This window comes from Erpetoichthys calabaricus, chromosome 3 (genome assembly GCF_900747795.2).
Source record: "Erpetoichthys calabaricus chromosome 3, fErpCal1.3, whole genome shotgun sequence".
Classification (NCBI taxonomy): Eukaryota; Metazoa; Chordata; class Cladistia; order Polypteriformes; family Polypteridae; genus Erpetoichthys; species Erpetoichthys calabaricus.
Window position 1 is genome coordinate 50223637 of NC_041396.2, and position 25350 is coordinate 50248986.

Below are 25350 nucleotides of genomic sequence, written 5' to 3' on the forward strand. Positions count from 1 at the left end.
CGTACACTAGTTAGCCTGGTCAAGAAATTTCATTAGGATTGATAGGTAGATCTTTTGGCAATGAAGAGAGGGTCTTCCAGGACATGAAAACGGTGGCAGCAATAGCACTGCAACACTGGGCTGTCCTGATGAAAGTTCCAGAGCCAAATTCTTTGACTCTTGGAGATAAGAGGTTTGACCACAAAAAGACCTGGCTCAGAATCAGAGTTCTAATTCATCCCAAAGTTAATAGAGCTGAGATCATGTCCCTATGCAGGCCATTCCATTTCCTTCACACCAACCTCGTCCAACCATGTCTTAATGGATCTGGCATTATGCTCAGGAGCACAGTCATTATCCCTCCTCCACCAAGCTTTAATGTAGGCATGATGCAGTCCTCAGAGTAGCGTTTTTTGGGCATCTGCCAAACCCAGATTCATCCATCAGATTTCCAGAGCGTGATTAATCACCCCAGAGAACATGTGTCCTCTGCTGCAACTTCCAATGGTGGTGTGCTTTACACCACTATGCTTGAGATTGTAAATAGTGATCTTAGACTTGTGTGCAGCAGCTCTGCCATTTCATGAAGTTCCAGACACAGTCTTGTGCTGATGTTGCTTCCAAAAACAGTTGGTTATGAGAAGTTAGGCGATTTTATGCATTATATGCTTCAGCACTCTGTGGACCCACTCTGTGAGTTTGCACTTCGTTGCTAAGCAGTTGTTACTCCTAGACACTTGACAATCACAATAATAGAAATAGAAATAATATCACATGCACACTTTTGTTCCTGTTCCTTCCTCACAGCAGTCTAGCATATTGGTGAAACACTATCTCTGACAGTTTCAGAAGACAGAGGTATAAGACAAAGAGGCGTTGGCCAGATTGTTAAGTTTTTTTATTGGCACAAAATGCCTGTTAAGACGGCAGATTTAAAAGGATGCAGAAATTTAGATACACCCCACATCTGCATTCCTGAGTGAATGGCTGAAATGCAGCTCATTGCAACACTTTGGTCAGCCCTGTACTGCATCTGATAGCAAAAGTGTAGATCAAAGTTGAGTTGTCACCTCTGCAGAGACTCCTTCAGACAAAAAAAAAATTAATTAAGCTCTGGCAGGATGTGATGGACAAAATTACAAACTTATAAGCAGGCACTAGGTCTGCAATTGGAAGTGACTTTGACCCAATCACCAGAGCTTACATCTTCCTTAAAAACGAGGCTGTGTAACAAGGTCTTTTGTTTAATTTAAACAACTTCATAGAAACCAGAAAGCAAGATTTACAGCTGAAACCTTCGAAATTGAGAGACTTTCTGAATAGAGTGGGAAGAAGTTCGTATATGGAATCAAACTGTTTATTGTGCAAAAGCTGTAAGTAATATTTGAATAAGATTATATAAAAATGGGGAAGAAACTAAATGCTGGTGTTAGTATGTATTTCATTTTCATGGTTTATACTGAGTACTGTCTTCAATTAAAGTCATCAAGTCATTCAGCCTTTGGAACTTTTTCCAAACAAAAGGTATCCTGACACAGCTGGAGTGCCCCCTCAAAAAAAAAAAAAAAAAAAAAAAAAATCACAGCCAGAGACATTGGCACAATTTCCACACTGGAAAAAGATGTACATTATCTGCTCAAAAGACATCCTCTGCTGTATGAATGACTATAGAACTGCCACCTTGCTAGTACCATAATAAAAATACAGGGAAGTCTGTGGTTAACTAATATGCTAGAGCTCTATGAGAAAGCAACAAAGGCATCACAAAACTGATATTATTTACCTTGATCTTAGGAAGGCTTTTGACAGATGATAGTTTAGTAATAATTAGTGATTAGAGAACCCTGCCTGGTTCGCTTCACCATGAGTTTGGCAAAATCATGGAAATGTTCAGAAACTTTGCAGAAACAGTGCTGCCAGTGGTTTGGCGTTGATGGTTCGATGGTGGCTACTAGTGGGTCATCAATGAATTTAAAAAGGCAGTGTGAGCTAAATGCATAAGAATTAACCACGTGGATCAGTGCAGATTAAAATATACCTTAAAGGACTCTCCACAAGTCAGAAAAGATAAGAGATCCTGTAAAATATTAATAACAATGAAAAATGTATTACTACACTGCTTTTGGAAATTTCTAAAACATAATTACTGTTTTGTTTTCCTATGGCCATCACCCATAAGTACGAATTGCCTCAACTCGGTAGGCCGTAAATCGGTACTTGACTGTATATAGATATATCATTATGCTCACAAAGATCCAAACTTGGGGCATGCATTAACTGTGAAATAAAGCCACGGCGTGGGACTAGTTTGCCCCATTGTTTGACGCTGTAGCTTCCGATGCAGTCGGAATTGTCTTTTTCCTTTCCCATCTCAGTGTGGTAAAATAATAATAAATCTTTTATTATTTCACACGGTTATATGTATTATTTGTTTCTAGGGAAGGGAAAGAGTTCCTTTAAGTTTTATTTTGGATCATAGCTGCAGCACATAGCTAATTTTGCATTCAAATTAATCATGTGTTGCTGCACTGCCAGCGCATAGGGATCAGTATTACATAACCAGTAGTAGTGGCCATCTGATGTACTCCTCAAATGCATACAGAGAGAGAGAGAGAGAGAGAGAGAGAGAGAGAGAGAGAGAGAGAGAGAAGGGTGGGGAGCATGCGCTTATAGCCCATTGCCACACCCACCACACAATTAACCATCTGGATTGGGACCCGAGTGCAGTAGGTAACACCCCAGCACCACACCAGAACAGTGTGAGGTTTTTTTTTTTCTATGGTGACTGGAGTGCCAATCCTGCCACCAACCCCCAAGTTTTCCCTGCAAGTTGGAGGACCGATTTTACAGCATATATGCATGCATGAAACAAAAACTCAGCACATGATTGCTACAGCTCTGCAATGTCACACTGGCTGGGCAATGCCTGTGAGATGTTTGGGGAATATATATTTGATTAAGAAATATTCAGTGAACAAAATAATCTGCACATACAGCAAATATAGTGGGTATAGAAAAGAATTACACCTCTTTAAAATATTCACAATTTGTTGCTTTGAAGCCTGAAATGAAGACACACAAAAACATTTCCCCAGCTATATTTACTCAATGCAACTCATAATAGCCGAGGCCAAATGGAAAAAGGCATTAAGGTCAGATGAGACCAAGAAAGGTGCTATATAAATAAAATGTATTATTATTATTTTTATTATTAAAATAGAACTATTTTGCCTCATCCCCAAACTATATATCTGGCAGAAACCGATTGCAGCTTACCATCCAAAGAATATGTTACCTTTAGTAAAGCATGGTGGTGGTAGCATCCTATTGTGGGGGTGTTTCTCTCCTGCAGGGACTGAGGCATTTGTCAAGACAGAAGGAAACATGTATGGGGCAAAATACCATCACATTCTTGAGGAAAACCTGCTGTCCTCTGCCAGAAAGTTGTAAATGGAAAGAAGAATCATTTTCCAACATGGCAATGACCCGAAGCACACAAAAAAAGATGACAATACAGTGGCTGAAGGAGAAAAAGGTGAATGTCCTTGCATGGCCAAGTCAAAACCCAGACTTAAACCCTGTTGAAAATCTGTGGAATGACTTGAAGAACAGTCACCTCACCACCTAATATGACTGAGCCTGAACAGCTCTGTAAAGGTGAGTAAGCAAATATTGCTCATTCTAGATGTGTAAGGTTGGTAGAGAAGTATCCCAATAGGCTCATGACTGTAATCAAAGCAAATAATGGTTCCACAAAGTACTGACATAAGGGGATGATAATTTAACCATCTCAGTGATAGTTCAGGAAAAAAAAAAATAAAAAAACAATTATATCTTTCACTTGGTTGTTATAAGGTGAATTGAGTAAATACAGCTGGAAAACATTTTTGTGTAACATAATTGACTCATCGTCTACATTGGGACATTGTACAGAGGTGATCTAGATGGCTAACAAAAATAATGGATTATATGACATGTATGCTTAAGCTATGTAACACACTTATGAGGCCTGATGTGGAGTACTGTGTACAGTTTTGGTTTCCATATTACAAAAAAGGCAAGGCAGTGCTACAGAAACTCCAGAGCAGAACAAACTGATACTTGGATGGAAAAGTTTGAGCTATGAAGAAAGATTGAAGGCGCTGAACTTTTTCATTTTAAACAAATTTAAGAGATTAACAGGTGGCGTGATTGAAGTACTAAAAATTATGATTGGATCTCTGCTTTTCCTTTAAAATAAATTCTTTGACAGGAACACAGCCTCAAAGTTTGAAAGTTATGGGAAAATTTCACACAAATGTTTGGAAGATTTTCTCCAAACAGAACTATTCATTAGTCAGAAGTCCAAAAAAATAAAACAGATAGACAATGGAATTTGAATTATCAATTGATTGATCATAAATTCTTAGCTAAGAAGATCATTGTGATATATTCACTATTGCTGAACACTCCATCTGAAGACATAATTACTACAAGGATACACAAATACTTACATGAAAGGCTGCTGACCCATGAAGTATTTGCTTCATGTACTATTAAACAACGCTAGTGTATTTGTATCACAGAGTCTTTTGAGTTACCAGTTAGGAATGCATAAAACTCTCTCTAAAGTGAGTGAGTGAGAGACAAAGATTAAAAAAGTGCTTAGCAGAATCATCATCAGATAACAGGCCAGTACTGTAACATTTAAATATCTTTTGCCATAACAAAAGAGGGCAGACTAACTCAAGGTTGTAGAATAGTCTAAACTCATTATCTTGAAATGCATTTCCGCAAACAGTCAGAAATAGTTCTCTTCTTACTTTCTTTCCATTTCTAACATTACATTCAGGCATGCTGCAATGAAATGCCTGGCTTTTCATTAAACGGCAGCAACAGCATTCACTGGCTAGAACCCTATGAACCAGGACACAAATGAAATATGGTAAAAGTATTATTTCTCTATTGCTAGAAGAAAAGCAAAAATGGTGCCAAGAAAGTTCAGTACCAGGTACTGTTTGAGATTACTCAGGTGTGTTTCATTGCTTCATTAGGGCAGGCATCAGATATCTATGCTCGCTTGTACCCATTGGAGTCTGCAGTTGTCGTTGTTCAACATGACGACAAGAGCTGTGGCAATGAAAGTCAAAGAAGCCATTATGAGGCTGAAAAACAAGAATAAAATCATTCGAGACATCAGTAAAACCTTAGGATTACCTAAATCAATTGTCTGGAACATCATTAAGAAGAAAGAATGCACTGGTGAGCTCACTAATTGCAAAGGGACTGGTAAGGCCAAGGAAGACCTCTACTGCTGATGACAGAAGAATCTTCACTATGGTAAAGAAAAATGCCCAAACACCTGTCCAACAGATCAGTACAGTCTTCAGGAGGCAGATGTATATATGTCAGGGTCTACTTTCCGCAGAAGACTTCATGAACAGAAATACAGAGGTCACACTGCAAGATGCAAACCAGTAGTTAGCCACAAATAAGAATGGCCAGATTACAGTTTGCGAAAAAGTACTTAAAAGAGCCTGCAGAATTCCAGAAAAAGATCTTGTGAGACAAAGATAAACTTGTATTGGAGTAATGGCAAGAGCAAAGTCTGGAGATGAAAAGGAACTGCCCATGATCCTAATAATTCTGCCTCATATGTTAAACATGGTGGTGTGGTATTATGGCTTGGAAATGTTTGGCAGCCACAGGTACTAGCACAATTCTCTTCATTGATGATGCAACTGCTAACAACAGTTGCACAATGATCTCTTAAGTGTATAGAAACATCTCATCTGCTCAAGTTCCAGTAAACTCAAGTTCCAATTTGAGCATGTCACTGCTGAAGAGAAAACTTAAGGGGACAAGTCCAAAAAACAAGCAGGAGTGGAAGATGGCCACATTAGAGGCTTGCCAGAGCATCACTGGAAAAGATACTCAACATCTGGTGATGTCTTTGAATCACAGTTCAAGCAGTCATTGCATGCAATATACTGTACATGCAACAAAATAGTAAAAATGACTGCTTTAATACACCTGCCATTGCTATGTTACAAAGATTATGGTGCCCTGAAGTGGGGAGACCATATATAAAAAGTAATTCCTACATGGTGTGATCAAAAGGTATACACATACCCTTAAATTAAAGTCTACAATATATAGTTCATTCCGTATATCTTCAAGCAAATCCTGTAAGACCAGATCAGTACTGCAAAGTCTTTTTCGATGTGTGCTGTGGGTTCTAAGCATAGGAATTACCATGAACCTGTGATTGACTCTATCAAAAAGATTATGACTGGAAACATTTTTGTACAGACTTTTCTACTAGAACAAAATAGCAACATTTCAACAGTTAACCAGTAACTTTACAACCTGAATCTACTATGAAGGTGACTTGTCAAACATGTATCTATACAATACTCTCTAACATTATAAAAATCTAGGCACCAAAAAGATTTTAACTTTACATTGTATACGTGGTGTGACTTCTATAATTATAAGACAACAAATGTTATTTTACTTTTTAAACTCTGCAATAACATTTTTTCCTTTTACTTTTTTACCTCTGTAATTACATATTTTTGCATTTCTTTTTTCCCTTTATTATTTGAGTTTTAAACTAGTCTATATGAATGTTATCTGAAAGTGAAAATAAATATGAGACTCTTACTTTGTACAAGCCAGCATGGTCTGTGAATAAAGAGATGTTTGTCCAAGTCTTTTAAAACTTTGGGACCTACCAATTTATAAGACTAAATTTTGAAAGCATTTGTGTACACAAAATAAAATACTGTAAAATCTACATGCCCTACATGGAAATATGGCTGCACTTTTTTGAATATCTAACAAGCTTCTTAGCTAAATTTCAATCTCTTCTAAACAAAAGTCTGAGTAAACCTCTTAGTAAGCCCCTATTTAATGTGGTAGACTCCACTTGTGTCCAGTGAATCAGCAGAGGCAAAACATACAGGTTATCATTACAAGAGGTGAGTGAAAACCAAAGTTTTCAGCTTTTACAAACTTTGGCAGTTTCTTTTTGAAACTAGGTTTGTTATATTAGAGCAGTACATAAACAGAATTCATTACAGTGGTAGCCAAATCAACTACACCAGCGTTTCTCAACCTTTAAGTATTTGCGACCCGAGTTTTCACAACAGTTTTAATCGCGCCCCCCTAACATTTTTTTGAAAGGAGCCCACTAATACCAATTTGTTCTTTTTTAATTAATGATATATCATAGATGCATCTTTTATTATACCTACTTAACTTTTATTGACATTTATCTAACTCTATATTTATTTTCTAGTATCAGAATGTAGTTTAAGTTAATTTGTTTTGGTTTCAATAGATATACTTTTCATATTTTCAACTCTTGTTTTCTTTTTTTCACATCTTTGTGCCCCCCTTTTTGTTACTTCGTGCCCCCCTAGGGGGGCCCGCCCCACAGATTGAGAAACACTGAATTATACAAACACAGACAAATGGAACAGCAAAATATTAAAAACTGCACATTTTATTGAACTGAAGAACAAAATATTAAATGCAACCTGTTTTATTGAATGCAGCATACATTAAAATGCAGTATAAACAAAAATGTTAAAAATATGCCAAGTAGTAAAGTCTACATTGTTCACACTTATCGAATACAACATTGGTAAGAAAGCTATAAAATGAATGGATATAGATGGATGTCTCTCATAGACATTTAATTTTACATAGTGCACTGCCACACCGACCACACAACAAACCAACTCAAGATCCCAGATTAGGACCCCAGTGCAAGACACACCCTACTTACAAGCAATATCAAAAAAAACAAATCAGTAGTTTAAAGGCAGTCATGCAGCACACACAGCTCCAGGGCTCTCAGTGCATATAAAGTGTATAAGGTCAATACGGTAGAAATGAATAGGGTAGAAATTAAATGAATAGGGTAGAAATGAAACGTCGACGATTAAACGAAGAAGAAAGAAAAGCGTGAAGAAAAGAGACCCAAAAGCGATGGAGAGAAAAAAATGCTAAAAAGAAAAACAATAATCTAGGTGCAAATTTAGAAAATAAGGAACGTGATGATCAGCCCGGAACAAGTGGAATGGAAAAAAAGCACGTCCAATTGGGCGCGGAGAAAAGAGACTCAAATGCGTTGGACAGAAAAAAGAGCAAAAAAGAATAATCGAGGTGCAAATTCTGAAAATAAGGAAAGTAATTATCAGCCCGGAACAAGTGGAATTAAAAAAAAAAAGCACGTCCAATCCAGCTCTGAATTAAAAGACAATGAAGAAAAGAAAGTAGAACTTCATAAAGACGTTTACAAACATTGACGCTAAACGCATGCAGAGTAGGGTTAGAGACTATGAAACCAGTGAAATTAGGCTCAAAAAAAAAAAAAAAACGGCACTATACACATGTGAAGAAAGCTGCGACCCCAACCGAACATGAGCAGCGTTATACATCCTGCAAGAAAGAATTCAACCACGCTGTGGCCAGAAATAAAAGACAGGTATGCTTTTACAACGTCACGTGAGACCAGGCAGTGAGCCATCATTTAAAACAAGTCAACAGACCTCTAAGCTAGCAGTTGTTGGATTGCTTTTGGCAGGCAAGCATCATGTGTTCCCAGCTCTTAAAACAACGACATGCGACAGGCAGAAGAGGCAGCTAGCAAGCAGCAAAAAGACAGCAAATGATCCAAAGGCATATCCTTAGCGTACATTCAGCCGCAACACCCTTCACTACACGAGCAGTATTATACGTCTGGGAAGAAAGAGATGTAACCTCACGCAAGGCAGGAAATAAAGAAACAAGTATTGTTTTTACAAAAGTTTTTAAAGTAAAAGTGAAAATAATGCATATGTAACAATTCACAAGAAAATAATCTCTTTAAATTGTAGATTGCCTGCCTAAGGTAAAGTCATCCCTGATGAATGGGGATGTGGGAATGAGGGGTCCTTTCATCGGATTAGCGCTATTTCAGATGTGGAATGGCAAAATGGGGGAGGCAGCTTGATGAATGAGGTCTCCAGGACTTAAAACAAATCCAAATCATATTATGTGATATCATCTAATGTGAAATTCTACTCCGTACTTCTAGAATTTTTATTTTTATACTGTATTGAGGATTTATTCTGTTCCATGTATTGTACCGTACGGCTCAGAATTAAAAGACAATGAGTAAAATCACAAAGTGGAACTTCATAATGACGTTTACAAACGTTGGCGCTAAACACATGCAGAGCAGGTTAGAGACTATGAAACCAGTGAAATTAGAAAGGCTAAAAAAAAAAAAAAAAAAAAAAAAACGGTGCTATACACATTTGGAGAAAGTTAAAGGATATGAAAGTAGGAAAATTAGAAAATATAAAAAAAGAAAGTAAAGATCACAGTAGCGCAAACAAACAAACTGCCTCATTTAACTATGCACCAGTCTAACTTTGGTTTGGCACAATAATTACTACACTATTGCACCTTAACACTTAATTCTACCTTATTCACATAATTTTACTTATTTATTATGTTCTACTATACTGTTATCTTTCAATCTATGACTTTTTGTTAATTTAACTGATATTCTTCTAACTTTGCACAGTTTTTGATAAGCAGATCAGGATGCATTTCACTGCGTGTTGACCTGTATAATTATGCACGTGACAAATAAAGAATCTTGAGAATTTCAAAAACGGAGTTTACCGCACATGCATTTATTGGTTACTTTGTTAATGTATATATATTTATCTGTCTGCTTATTTAGAAAGCTACATTTAACCCAGGAGTCAAAAACGTTCTGTCTAGCCCTTGTACAAAAACCTAGACAAAAGCTGGGGTATCACCTTGGTAACCCCATGTACTTTTGGAACTGTGAGAGGAAAATAGCACGACTTTACAGACAGGAGTCCAATGCAGAACTCTACTTACTTTTTTACTTTGTAAAAAAAAAAAAATATTAACTGCTGATGATGTAGATCATTTTGGCTGTGCTGAAATTCCAAACAAAGAAACCTATCCTGACCTCATTAAAAAGCTTCAGCATATTGGGACTCGCAAGATTACAAATATTGTTTTTACAGAAGTTCTGAAATAAAAGTGAAACTAATGAAATAGCAACAATTCAAAGAAAAAAAAAATCTTAAAAGTGTGTATCCGGAAAATCAAACACGGGGGTTGGTGAGCGAAGCGAGCAGGGGGCAAAGCCCCCTAGTATTTCTTTAATGCCCCACCCCCACGTCTGTCTTTTAATTTTTTCGTACATACAGCATGCATTTTTAATTTTTTTTTTTTTAAATGGAAGAACAATATCGTGGCTTGATATGGAATAAAAATAGAACACCTATATGCTCATATTTTGAATTTACAAAAATTATACTGTTACATATTAATTCAGATGAAGACATATACACAGACACCGATTACATTTGAATTAAGGTCAAAAAAAAGAGGTAAATAACTAAGTCAATGTCAGTGTGAAGGATGAGTTTTCATTATGGCTGGCTCTACGCTCAGTCTATTCCTGTATTTGTTTTTTGAAGAAATGACAAAGGTTACTTAACATTACTGATTAATATTAATGAACACTAATTAAGGACTATTAAAATTCAACTTTCTTCCTCAATGTATTGTGATGGCACTGACAACTTGCATCAGCCTTCACTGGTACCCCATAGGTATGCTCTTATTAGGAAAGCATGCTAAATCCAGCCTCATATCACTGTTGGGTAATAATTTTAAAAATAATTTAACTAGTAGTGGGTTCATATCAAGATTTTTTTCTGATATGTTAAACCAGCACAACAAGGCATGTACACATTTAAAAATTAAAAAATAATGTCAGTGCTTTAGAAATTACAAACAATTCACTAAAAGCACATGAAGCAGCAATATTGTATTCTGCAGAGTCAGTCTAATCTATTAGTCTTTTATATACAACTGTGGAAGGAGGCCTAATTACTTTATGTACTTCATGAGCAATCATTCAAATGTCAAACATTACACAATAGCACAGGGAAAAAATACAGCCAGCCTTATAATTAATCCCTTAATAGTGCTAGAATTTTACCATTCAGAATAAACTCATCACTGTGATCAAGTCGTTGATAATTTTGCAAACTCAAAGAGCATAAAGCACAGTTCTTTACTTCCACTTAAGCCATTTATAACTATCCTTGAATAAAAACATCTAGTTATTTATTTAATATCTGAAAACTGAATAAGCATTCTGATTGATCCAGTGCATTCACAATTAATTTACCTGTTCATCTTCCCAGCTGTATTTTTCAAGTGACATTCTAAGCACTCTTCCTACAAATAAGGGGTTTTGTTGTTAAGTGCTTACACAGTCTATGTAAGATTTATTAGAAAGATCGTCCATTCACTAATTACCTCGACTCATTTTGTCCAGGTCTGGTTACAAGGGTAAGAGCCTATCGTGCCATCACTGGATGCAAAGTAGTAAAGTAGTAAATCAACCCACAACCCATTATACTTAATGAAATTAAGCTTCCATAATTCTCACTCTGAAAAATTATCCAAGGCTTTGTCATAAAAACAATATACAACAAACAATTTTACAGTCCTGATTAAATAGCAGCCTTTCCAGCAGCTCCATGTATGACTTTATATTTCTACCCTTTTGTCTATTTCTCTGATCACTCCTACCACTTTCTTTTATGTGGACTCATTTCCTGGACATTGTTCTTTATCAGTATGCTGCTGCTGGAGTATGTGAATTTCCCCTTGGGATTAATAAAGTATTTATCTATCTATCTAAATACTGATAAATATTAGAATTAATGAAGGATTGTGTCAGAGTGAAAAAGTAAAAAAGTTCTTCCTATGCTGAAAGTAGAAAAGAAGGTTAGACACAGTGTTTTCACTGTGTAGCCTTCAGTCATTCATGTGATGAAGCCTTCATCACATGCGTCATTAAAGGATATGCAGTATAGCTTGTGAGGGATGGCCGGCCAAATATTCCGGTCCATATCTCCAGGCCGTCAGATGGAGGTCTCCCAGAAACATGGAAGGTCCCCAAATTCCAGCAGGGCATTATGGACATTGTAGTTGTTATAAACAACCCTGCTGGATACCATGGGGACCACCAGGAGCCGCTGTAGGGAGGCTTACGGAAGGCTACGTGCCCTATAACCCGGAAGTGCGTCATGATCACATGACCGGAAGGAACGACGTGCTTCCGGGTTGAAGAAAAGGACTTTAAATCTGACCCGGAAGTGATGAGGACTTATGGACTGTTGGGATGGAACCACTTCCGGGTCAGGGACTATGAAGGACTTTGGGAAACCCCAGACGGATGAGCTGAGCTGGGTGGAAGGGTGGCAACGCATCTGGAAGTGAAGGATTGATTATTGTAGTGTGTATTGGTGATTATTTATGAGTATTGTGGAGAGAAGGGTGCTTGGTGCACATTATTATTATAAAATAAATAATAATTGGATTTTTATCTGGTGTCTGACGTCTGATCTGAGGGTTCAAGGGGACGACAGTACCTCTATCTTTCACAAACTGAATACTGTATACAAAGCTGAATAAAACTGAAAAAAGAAAAAAAAGTTTGAGAAAACAAAGGGATAACCTATTCTCTTTTTTCCCATTAAATTTACATGTTGTAGTTCAAAAAGTATTATCTTCCGATTCATTCTGATTTTAGAGGAGCCGTTTTTAAGGACTCGCCCAACCATAACATAAAATAAATCTCGCTTAAAGAACTACACCTCCCAAAAAGTATATATTTTTTTTAAATGTTACTTACCCCATATGCTTAATTTTTTTTTAAATGCTAAAAAACGTTGATAAAAATACAACGCAACCGTGACTGATGATGTACAACGGCAAACAATATAAAATGTCCATCCTCATCACCTCACGTTACTTGTGTTGCATGATGCACATGTCGGTTAACTAGTCATTTGCTCACAACATGCAAAACAAGCATTTTTTGCTAAACTATTGTTAAATAAAGAAGCCTTGAAATTCATTTTTGGATTTGGGGGAAATCACCATTTAAATCTAACACAGACTTTTTTGGGGTGAAAGTTTAAAAAAACAGTTTAAAAATTAATTTGATATTCATATATTAGGCATTTTTAATGTCATAACTTATTCTTTGTGATGTTTACAGTAGTTTATAAATTTTGAGTAGATAAAGTTAACATCCAGTCTTTCAAATAATTTGTTATGTACGCTATTTTAACTTTAAATAAGTGTTTCATTTTACATAGAGAGATTTCCACACATTTAGCCAAAATGCCAGATTTGCCATTGAAAAATAGCATTAGCAGAATAATATAAAACAATCAAAAGAATGTAAAATAAAATAAGCTAAGAAAAATTACTTTTTTTCCTCGAACCATAACATACTGGTTTTCCTGACAGAGAATAATGTTCTGCAGCTTTAAGACAGTTCAGTGGTTATAGTGGTTCTAAGTGTGAAGTAGTTAATTTAGGAAGTCCGAGATATTTAGTTGAAACAGAGTTTTCCAGTCTCTGCTGGAGAATGTGAATTTCCCATTGGGATTAATAAAGTATCTATCTATCTATCTATCTATCTATCTATCTATCTATCTATCTTAACATTTTCATAGCTCATATGAAACAGTAGTGCACAATGAATAGCACTGACACTTTACAGACTTAGCATGCTAGGATATCAATTAAGTACCCGATTGCCTGCATGGAGTCTGCATATGCTCCATGTGTCTCCGAGCTGTTCTTCTGGGTACTCCAGTTATCCTCCTACATTTTCAAAGCTATGTAGGTTTGGTTAAATGGTCCAGGTTCACGTGTCAGTTGATCCTGTGATAAACTTGTACCCTGGCCATGCTCTTTTCCTGCATTGTGCCCGGTGCTGCCAGCAGCAGCTCTTGCTCCCTTCTCCTCTAAATTGGAGTAAGCATGTCTGGTAATGACTGAGACTATTATTAGTTTACCTGGGTACATAACCCATTTTCTTTGAGATTACCATAAACTGTTAAAGCACCATAAGAGAAAATAAAAGTCACTTGTTTAATCATAGAGAAAGATGTCCTACAAAGTTCTTACTTTTTTGCTAAACTGTCCTTCTGTTTAGAGTTAGGTGGCTGCCTTAGCTGTGCTTACAGTATATCTAGCACTGAATTTCCTGAAAATTATCCTTGAGCAGGGCTGTAGGAACAATGTAATGGTAAGGAGTGCTGGTGAATACAAAGACTATACAGTTAGCATACATGATTCACATAGTCCTAAATGATATACAGTTAGGTCCATAAATATTTGGACAGAGACAACTTTTTTCTAATTTTGGTTCTGTACATTACCACAATGAATTTTAAATGAAACAACTCAGATGCAATTGAAGTGCAGACTTTCAGCTCTAATTCAGTGGGGTGAACAAAACGATTGCATAAAAATGTGAGGCAACTAAAGCATTTTTTAACACAATCCCTTCATTTCAGGGGCTCAAAAGTAATTGAACAAATTAAATAACTGGAAATAAAATGTTCATTTCTAATACTTGGTTGAAAACCCTTTGCTGGCAATGACAGCCTGAAGTCTTGAACTCATGGACATCACCAGATGCTGGGTTTCCTCCTTTTTAATGCTCTGCCAGGCCTTTACTGCAGCGGCTTTCAGTTGCTATTTGTTTGTGGGCCTTTCTGACCGAAGTTTAGTCTTCAACAAGTGAAATGCATGCTCAATTGGGTTAAGATCAGGTGACTGACTTGGCCATTCAAGAAGTTTCCACTTCTTTGCTTTAATAAACTCCTGGGTTGCTTTGGCTGTATGTTTTGGGTCATTGTCCATCTGTATCATGAAACACCGCCCAATCGATTTGACTGCATTTAGCTGGATTTGAGCAGACAGTATGTCTCTGAACACCTCAGAATTCATTCGGCTGCTTCTGTCCTGTGTCATATCATCAATAAACACTAGTGTCCCAGTGCCACTGGCAGCCATGCACGCCCAAGGCATCACATTGCCTCCACCGTGTTTTACAGATGATGTGGTATGCTTTGGATAATGAGCTGTTCCACGCCTTCTCCATACTTTTTTCTTGCCATCATTCTGGTAGAGGTTGACCTTGGTTTCATCTGTCCAAAGAATGTTTTTCCAGAACTGTGCTGGCTTTTTTAGATGTTCTTTAGCAAAGTCCAATCTAGCCTTTCTATTCTTGAGGCTTATGAGTGGCTTGCACCTTGCAGTGCATCCTCTGTATTTACTTTCATGCAGTCTTCTCTTTATGGTAGACTTGGATATCGATATGCCTACCCCCTGGAGAGTGTTGTTCACTTGGTTGGCTGTTGAGAAGGGGTTTCTCTTCACCATGGAAATGATTCTGCGATCATCTACCACTGTTGTCTTCCATAGACATCCAGGTCTTTTTGCGTTGTCGAGTTCACCAGTGCTTGCTTTCTTTCTCAGGATGTACCAAACTGTAAATTTTGCCACTCGTAATATTGTAGCAATTTCTCAGATGGGTTTTTTTCTGTTTTCGCAGCTTAAGGATGGCTTCTTTCACCTGCATGAAGAGCTCCTTTGACCGCATGTTGTCTGTTCACAGCAAAATCTTCCACATGCAAGCACCACACCTCAAATCAACTCCAGGCTTTTTATCTGCTTAATTGATAATGACATAACGACGGACTTGCCCACACCTGCCCATGAAATAGCCTTTGAGTCAATTGTCCAATTACTTTTGAGCCCCTGAAATGAAGGGATTGTGTTAAAAAAATGCTTTAGTTGCCTCACATTTTTATGCAATCGTTTTGTTCACCCCACTGAATTAAAGCTGAAAGTCTGCACTTCAACTGCATCTGAGTTGTTTCATTTAAAATCAGTGTGGTAATGTACAGAACCAAAATTAGAAAAAAGTTGTCTCTGTCCAAATATTTAAGGACCTAAATGTACATGCAGTAAACATACTTGAGAAATTAGCTTCCATGTCTAGGCCTACTACAGCAAAGGCAACCATTTATTTATTTATTTTATTTAATAAATTAAAAATACAAACACATCAGGGTTACTTTTTTTGCAAAATCCATTTACCTGAGACGTAAGCTCTAAAATGTTTTTCAGGCATGATCTGTTATCCAGTAGGCACTTCGAATGATTGTTTTGTTGCTGTAGCCCATAATACTTCTCAATTATTATTCCGACCAAAAAGGGTGTTATGGTACTCTCTGCAGCCCTCTTACTGCATTCTTGTCCATTAGCTTTCTTTCTTACTTGTTTGTATCCATCACTGAATTTACTTTTCAGGTTAAGGTTTAAAGGCAGTCAGTACTCCATAAATATTGTAAAGAAATGACAATCACACATCTCAATAACTAAATGGCTACAGCTGGTTCAGATAAAAAGGAGCAAAGCTGAATACAAATTCAGTACACAATCCAAGTCAATTTCTGGAATTTTTCTTTGGATTTTGGCACAGGAGTGTACTTCAACCTGTTTTTAGCCTTCAATTTAACAAAGTTTAGTCAAGTTTCTTCTAAATCACAGTTTTAACAAAGCGCAATGTGCAGCCAAATTCAACAGCTCTGCAACAGGTAAGCTAGCATCCTACTATATGCATGCGAGCTTAAAAAAACATACACAATGAAAAAATATATTAAATCATACATTATAAAATCAGGCATAATTAAAAGATAGTAGTTTTAAAAAGACTCTGAATTTTCTTGCAACAACCAAGAAAATCTCCCTTATATAATAAATAAAATTTGGGAGGAGAGACGAGACATGACTTTCTCAGAGAGACACTTTCACGTCCCGCAAGACAAGACTTTGTGCCAAAAGATTTAACCATGCCCGTGGCTGGAAATAAAAGACAAAGAGTACATGACAAAGTAGAACGTCACAAAGAATTCAAAAACGTTGGTGTGATACACATGCAGAGCAGGTTAGAGATAATGGAAGTACGAAAATCTCAAAAAAATGATAGTAAAGATCACATTAGCGCAAACAAATGGAAATTATTACTCTGTGAAATAACGGAACAGCAAAATGAGATTGAATATATTGTTTGGATTTAAAGTTTAAGTCGGAAACTTGTAGATTGTCCAATTCATGTTGCCATCAGGGAAAAGTAGTGTTTCTTCCCAATGAAGAGGTGTATCTGTGAGAATTAAAAGATTTGTTGTTTGGTGAAAGTGAAATCCACATATGCTGTCACGGTTGGGTCATAGAGTTGCACAGATACAAAGGAGATTTTAGAGACAGAAACATTATTCAAACACTTCAAACAAATATAAGTCTCTTTCAGGAGTGAATCGCGCTTAGTGTGTAGTCGGAAGGGACAGTTCCATCTCTCAATTAAAAGAATAGAAAATCTTCCTCTTCATAGGGGCATGCCTCTGGAGCGGGACCCCCCCACAGGAGCAGAGGATGTCTGGGGGAGAAGAGAGACAAGGCAGTGAGACAAAAGGACAGCAGCTGTACAGGCTTTTAAACGTTTGAAATGCCACACGAAATGCAGATCATGTGGCACAGCAGCAGCAGCAAGCCAGCAGCCGATCGAGCAAAGAGGAGGTTAAAAATAAATAAATAAATAAATAAAAGTATTTGTTTCCCATTGTATCACTGTTTAAGAGGGAGTTTTGGAGGATTGACTGCATCTCCTTGGGGTGCACAACGCGAGCAGCGGAGATGCGTAGTGGCTGGCGTATAGCACAGGCCGGGGGTGGGGGTTGGCGAGCGAAGCCTGGAGGGGGCAAAGTAAATAAAAATATAAATAAATAAATATGTGCAGGAAATATTGCGCATTAAAAATAAGAGTTGCTTAATTTGTGTGGGATACCTGCTGTCCTGCATGGAATTTTAAGCCCCAATAAATGCTTCTGGAAAAATTTGTGTACATCATAAACAGGGAAAGTGAGTCACATGGGACTGATTTTTTGAATTGAAGACAGGTCTTTTGACCAATGAATGAGGGTATAACGTAGATCATCATTAACCACTAGCTTGTATTATATCATAAAAGTTTTTATCTTTGTTCTACATGAAAGCATGAAACAAACATTTTCTCCTTAATTACCACAAAATACACAGAGTAAGTAATATATAAAAAATATTTCTGGGTGAAGTATTCCTTTAGTTCAATTCAGGATTAAAGGGAACCATTGCTTTTTGTTGTCCAAAAAACAAAATGTATTTGATACAGACTGATCAGGAATTGCAAAAAAAAACTTCATTGACACTGGATTGCAAGTTTTCTTTTTACAATACCGCAATATTAATATAGAATATGGACTCTGATATTTAGGAAAAAATACTATTGTTTTCCACTTGAAATATATTGCTTTCTGCTAAACATCAGTTTAAAGGCACATTGCCTATTCTGAAATGATGTAACAACTAACACTTCAAGTAAAAAATTTACTACTAAACAATTTACAGTGTAAGACTGTAAACATTTTTACATCAGTTTCTTAATGCTTAGTTGTGATTTGTAGACAAAAACAGAATTAAAAAAAGAAAAATAAGGCTAAAAACTATGCAAGAAATAAATAACATTTTTACAAAGTACAAACATTGCTGAGTGACCTTTAATAAGCAATCCATTACGAAAGCCATTCCAGAAATGCTCCTGTTATTCACATCATCACCTAAATCTTACTTTAAATGTACAAAGTCTAGACTAAGATAACTGGCAAATTCTCAAGGGAGGTCTACAGAAGCAGCTGCGCTGGTGCAAACATGTTCTACAACAGAAGCTGGCCTGAAATGAGGCAAAATTAAATGCTGTCAGCTATCATGTCATGTCCATTGTTAAACCCAAGGAAAAATCACAAATTGTATCAGACTGACAAACTATTTTTATCTGTTGGAATGGAAGTACTGTATTATTCTACTTAGTCACAGAAATGCTATAGAAAATGTTACATACTTTGAGCTAGTTACATTAAAACTAGCAGATTTTTTCCCCTTCTATAATGACAGAAAAATAACGCTCATGCTATTTTGACTTTGTGTTACTCAAGCAAGAATGCATATGCCGCACACAAATAAGTACATCAAGCGTTATATAAAACCATGAACACAATTGTACTGGATGTAGTTAGCCATCTGACTGCCTATTAATTGTAAAGACCACCCACAGGAGGTCTAAATTATCATAATAAAAGATTGAGTTAGGACGGAGCTGAAAACAGACAACATAAATTACCTTTCAAATAAAAAAACACCAATTTCGCAAGACTGATACTGTATTATTTATTTTGCATGTATAGGTGTTCACAAGACAATACCTTGGCATCCCATGCTGATTAATAGCCTTTGGCATGTGGAGTTGTGTCTACAGTAATTCTATTTACATTAACCATTAAGGCTTTTAAGTCAGTTAAATGACTAATAAAAAATTCCTTAGAGAGCACATCAAGAGCAGAGCTAATATCACAATGTTAGACTTAGGCAAGATCTTCTCCATAAGACAACATACACTTGCACAAACACTGCCACTGGTTTGCTACCACCCTCCTGACCACACAAAAACAGGCACGATTATGAGTTTTTATCTTACTTTACCCTTATTACAATATACTGTATAAAATTGTAATCACCTCTTTTTCTATAATGAACATTTAAAATTCCTTAGACTGTTGTTCACTAGAACTGGGTCAAAGTCATGAGAGCTGAAGCTTAGTATCATGGCAAGATCCAACCCAAGACAGGATGCTAGTCCACTGTGTAATGTAGAAGATCACTATACAAAACAATGTGGTTTGTTTAGACAGGAAAAAAAAAAAAAGAATATTTAACTGTGTCACACACGTGCGCATGGGAGGCAGCTAAAGGGCTTGAGTAAGGGCAATTCCGAGTCAGACTGGGATGTGGCAGAGTGCACCGATTCTTTTTCTCGCTTTCCTGCAGACCATCCACGGGAGATTCCACCTGACCCTGTTGACGTCGCTTCCGGGTCCAAGCCTATGGAGGAAGACCTTGTTGGCTCCGGCCCCTGTGATGTCACGTCCGGGCTTGAGCCTATGGCTGAAGGCCCTTATGAGCCCGACTCCTCTGATTTCACTTCCTGTCTTCCCCTTTAAAAGCCTCCTCCTTTTCCTTATTCCCTCAGTTCTGTTTTGGACTCAGTTTTGTGCACATCAGTGCTGTATAACATTTTGCGACTTTGCAGCCAGGATATCAAAAATACGGGTGGCTGCCCCAAACCTTGCTATGATTCTGTGTGAAATTTCTGACAACTGGTAAAGATTTTAAATATCATCGGTCTACTATAGAAAACCTAATAACCTGTACATCTTTTCAATTTCTTATTTTCAGGAATGCTACAAACCAGAGATCATCCTGTTAGGAACAGGCACAATGCCTGATCCTACAATTAAGAGGATGCTAGTGCAGCACAAGGTGTATGTAATAGTATTGTGTGGAATACATGAACTGAAGAAACTGCTGAACTTCTCAATTTTTTCGAATGGAACTATACCGGCATGAAGCTAAATTTAGTACCGGCAGGTAATGATTATGTATTGGCACCTAGCATGGGAACCCCCAAGAGGGATTAATGACTCCTTAATGACTCCAACACACACAGGGGGACAAAACCCCAATCACCCCCCATTATCTGCCATGAGGTATGTGCATGTGTGTGTGTGTGTGTGTGTGTGTGTGTGTGTGAGAGAGAGAAAGTGCATGTGGTGGGGACAAAACAGCTGGCAGCCAAAAAGGTGGGGTTGGGATCCATTATTTGTTTTGGTATCATTTCAGTATGGATATTAAGGTGCGAAAGCTAGTTTCAGTACCAAAATCAAAATTTTAGTATCCTTCCAACAATTTTATAAATGTGAATCTAAATGCTCTATAACTATTAAACTGACAAATCACAAGATGATGTCTTACTCTAGATTCAATCAGCCCCACTCCAGGAGTTATTTCTTCATGTATCCCACTAACTTGAACAGAACAATAAGCCTGCTAAGCCAAAAAATAATCTAATCAATGATAGTCAGAAATGATCCATTAAAACCAGCAAATAAGCCATACAGCAAAAATTATTTGACATTTAAATAAAAACAGAAGCTAAAAATGCAAAATGAAGATGTTCATCAGCATGTATTTTACATTTCCAATGAGTTTTGAGCAAATTATTCCCTAAGTAAACAGTGAAATTGAAATTACTTGGAAAATATCAAAAATACAAAGAGTTTAATAAAATTATAAGACATCTCTCTGGGGAAAAAAACTTCATAAATACTGATTTTTTCCAATGTTTGTTAACATTCAAGTACTTCTTTATCTGCAATTTTTTGTAGAATACAACACAGGTTTACAGTTGGTAGCTCTGTCGCCTCATGAATTCAGTGTTCTAAATTCCAATTCCTTGCCCAAACACACGTCTGTATGTAGTTTGCACCTTCTGTATATGATTGCATGGGTTTTCCTTTGACACCCCTAAAGACATGTAAGTTGCATTAATTAAATTGAAAATTTCAAATTGGCTCCTGTGTGAGAAAGAGTATGCCCTCCAAGGATGTTTCCTGACATAGTGCTGTGGAGGCTCACTCTGGTCTCCTATAACCCTGAATTGAATTAGGCAGTTTTGGAAATGTTCTGTAAATTATGTAAATTTTGGCAAAACTGCCATTATTAATATGTTCCATTTTTTTTTCCCACTTGCTCACTACAAGTCTCTTAGTCCAGATTTAATTTTTGACATGGCATAAAATGTGCTTCATTAAAGCTGCACAGCATTTTTTTTTCTTTTCTCTGTCCTGTCTTCTTTGAATGCCTGTGATTATATCTTGGAGGGGATGTGAAAGACAGTAAGATTTGAAATATAGATGTGAATATGCCTAGTGGTTAACACATTGAACTGTAAAACGTTAAGGTTAGTGCTCACAATACTAACCACTGGATGACAATGTGATAAACTATAGAAATGTTAAAACAACTATACTCTGTATCTTTTATCTTGTCATCGAGAAAACTTGTTCTCACCTCAAAAGAAATCACTATGTTCCTGGAGGAGCAATTAGAATAACACTTTATTGCATACAGCACAAAGCTGACTTAGTTCAGTGAAGTGAGCCGCACTCGTTCAGCTGGACCTCATATTTGGTACAATTCTTATCACGGTATGATCTTGCTTGGCACATTTTTCATTATTATCTGACTCTTAATACACAACTCCTCCATTCCCCATTGGTCTGCTTACACCACCAATATCTTCCTGTGCTTAATGGACATAATTATTTTCTGTCCATCACCTGCCCCTGTTCTGCTGAATTGAGAGACAAATTTTCCATCTGGACAACAAGTGACCATCACCTAATCACCTCACTCAATCACCTCTCACATTCCTAACCTTTGGCTGGTAAATATTGTTTTTTTTCCTAGACTACTCAGTAGAATAAAAAAACAGACATGAAGCTTTAATATTAAACTCTTACATTACCTGATACTTTTGGTTACTATATGTGTTAGACATAGACATATGAGTTGTCTATATATTTATTCTCTGCAATCTCTGGGTCACTTTTATTAATAGTGTTAGCTAAATGAAAGGAAGATGCCAGGGAAGCAACACATATAACAGAGTATATAAGGAAGGGCAAGATAAGCTTTGTAATATCCTAAGCAAATTTTTTAGATTTATAAAATAAAAACTGAACTGGACTCATTTTAAACAGACAATCTTGTATAAGAATGTACTACTAAATTATACAATTATAATACTTCTACTAAAATCAAGGCTGGGAAAGAAAAAAGCCAGGAGGGCAGCCAAAACAATACACAAAGAAAGCACTTATAAACATGCATCAAGTGAACAGCCAAGACATGAAAGAGTACTAGACATTAATCAGCCCACCTTTAAACAAAATTACTGCTGGCAAAAATTAATGACTGACAAACGTTATGGTCTATAAAAGGGCAACTTTCCAAACAACATGTTCAATATGCATTCATTTAACAGAAAGAATGCGCAGATTCTGTCTGTATAGCTTAGAAACAAGTAAACATTGGTCCCATGAAGAACCACTATAGATGGGACACTTTTGCTTCATAGCTTTCTCAGTCAAACTGGGGTTGAGTGCTATATTTCATGAGTTGTATTCAGGATATATTGCTATATTTTTTGGTTGAATCACGTTACATTTTGTTCTTTGCATTAAAAAAGCAAGTGAAACAAGGTGGATAAGGAGAAAGGTGGAAGACATTTATAACAGACGAAAAAGTTAATTTCAAGTAAATGGGAGATACATTAATCAAGTTTTTTTTGTTTTTAAATCCCACTAACATCTCAGAAATCAAAAGAACACTATTAGATTTTAGTATATGCTGGTCCAAGTCAGTAAATAAAAGTTATTATAATTATAATAAATCACAACTAAGTACTTCAGTAAAACTTGACTGACAGGGGAATGGCCATCAGTTTACATGTCTGTGAAAAATGTGAATATATTTACCATCCATTATCTATAAAAGAAAGGGCAGAACAGACTCTTTTTCTTTAGGAGACTGCATTCCTTTAATGTGGGAAGTGACATCCTTCACATTTTCTACAACTCTGTGATGGCGTGGTGTGCTGGACTGGTAACATCACTTCAAGAGAGACGCACCAAATCAAAAAGCTAATTAAAAGTGCAAGCTCAGATATAGGACTCACACTGGAATCCCTGGAGGTCACAGCAAAGGAGAGAATTAAAACAAAACTGAGTGCTATTATGAACAAAGCTGCATATCCTCACCCCGACACACTAACACTGAGCTCTTTCAGCCAACAAATTATTCAGCAAAAGCATGTCAAGAAACATTACTGGGGCTCCCCTAGACCAAAAGCAATACACCTGCATAATGCCTGACTGTGACTGCCAAGGCAGAAGTTTTCTTTCTTTTTAATTTTCTTTCTTTTAATTATTTTGTTGTGGTTTAGACCATAGTGTGTGTATGTATATATATATATATATATATATATATATATATATACACAGTGGAACCTCGGGTCACAAACGTCTCAGACCACGTACAAATCGGGTTACGACCTGAAAGTTCGCCAAACTTTTGCATCTGTTCATGACCACACACTCGGGTGACAAACAAGCCAGTTTCCTTTCTGGTTCGTATGTGCCGATGATTTCCGCACGTGTTCAGTCTCTCCCTGTGCATTCCCTGTGCAGCGTGCGAGCGAGTGAGTGAGAGAGCGCGAGAGAGACGGCTGGCCGCATAAGGCCGAGAAGGCAGTTAAAGAATGCACCGGGCTTGTTTTTAAAGAGACTGCTTTCAGCATTGTTTTAACCTTGTTGTATTTAATGAAGACTTTTTTCTATTGGATTTCAACGTCCACTTCACTTCTGTTTTTATGGGATTATTTATTTATTGAAGGATTCTGAAAGCACTGCCCTTTATTTAATTTGGACTTTGTTTTTGATTGTTGTTTTGTTGACTTTAATAAAAGCACTTGGCACTTTTTGCACCATCCGATTGCTCCATTGTAGTGTCTCACTGTCGTGCTCATCTGTAACAATATTGATGGGGACGGGTTTAAGGGCTCCCGGAAGCGAGATGGGAGCATGCAGTGAACCCACATCATCACAGACTTTACCTCAAAACTGTAATCTCCTCTCCACCCAATTCCTCCTCACTTCCTTCATACCAGAACTTGACTCATGCAAGGTTAGTTTTCTTGGTTGTTTATGGTTAGTTTTTGTATAAATTACGGATTTTTCAAATGTTCATTTTTTTTCCCCGTGCTTAAAACTCATTAAAAAAAAAGTGTTTACAGAGAGCGGTTTGTAAGGCTATGCGTGAACACTTGCAATGTTAGTTTTCTCTGTTCAAGGTTTTCTCAGTGTTATTCAATGTTTTTACATTTAGTTTACTATTACACTGTGCATTCTATGGTATAATTAACTATTTTTGTGCTTAAAAATCTTTAAAAAATATATAAATTTACATTCAGCATGTACGGTCCGGAACGGATTAATAGTATATACATACTATCCTATGGGGGAAATTACTTCGGGTCACGACCAAATTGGGTTGCGACCAGAGTTTTGGAACGAATTACGGTCATGACCCAAGGTTCCACTGTATGGTGGGCCCGGCCGGGACACCCCTTCTACTTATGTTCCGGGGGAGCAATCATGGGCTCCTCAGTATCTCCCCCGGGACACTTGGTGGCAGCCTCCCTGGTTGACGATGGTGCCTCAGTTTCCCACAGGGTTTCATGGGAGATGGAGTTCTCCCCAACCCTGTGGGGATCTGGGGTGGCCACCAGGGGGTGTTGCATGGATCCCGGAACCAACCTGGACACCTCTACAGCCCCGCCCGGACGTGCAATTAGCAACAGCTGATCAAGCACCTGGAGCACTTCCAGGTGGGTTATAAAAAGGGTCAGCATCCACCACTCAGAAGCCAGAATCAGGAGGAAGAGGTTGCCTGGGAGGAGTGGTGGTGCCAAGG

The 25350-nt window shown here is 37.2% G+C and overlaps 1 protein-coding gene across 2 annotated transcripts in view; it reads right to left on the bottom strand.

The window, feature by feature from the left end:
* The window catches only part of dnajc5ga (DnaJ (Hsp40) homolog, subfamily C, member 5 gamma a), a 70329-nt gene that overhangs the window by 31935 nt on the left and 13044 nt on the right, over positions 1-25350 (bottom strand). The window lies entirely within an intron of this gene.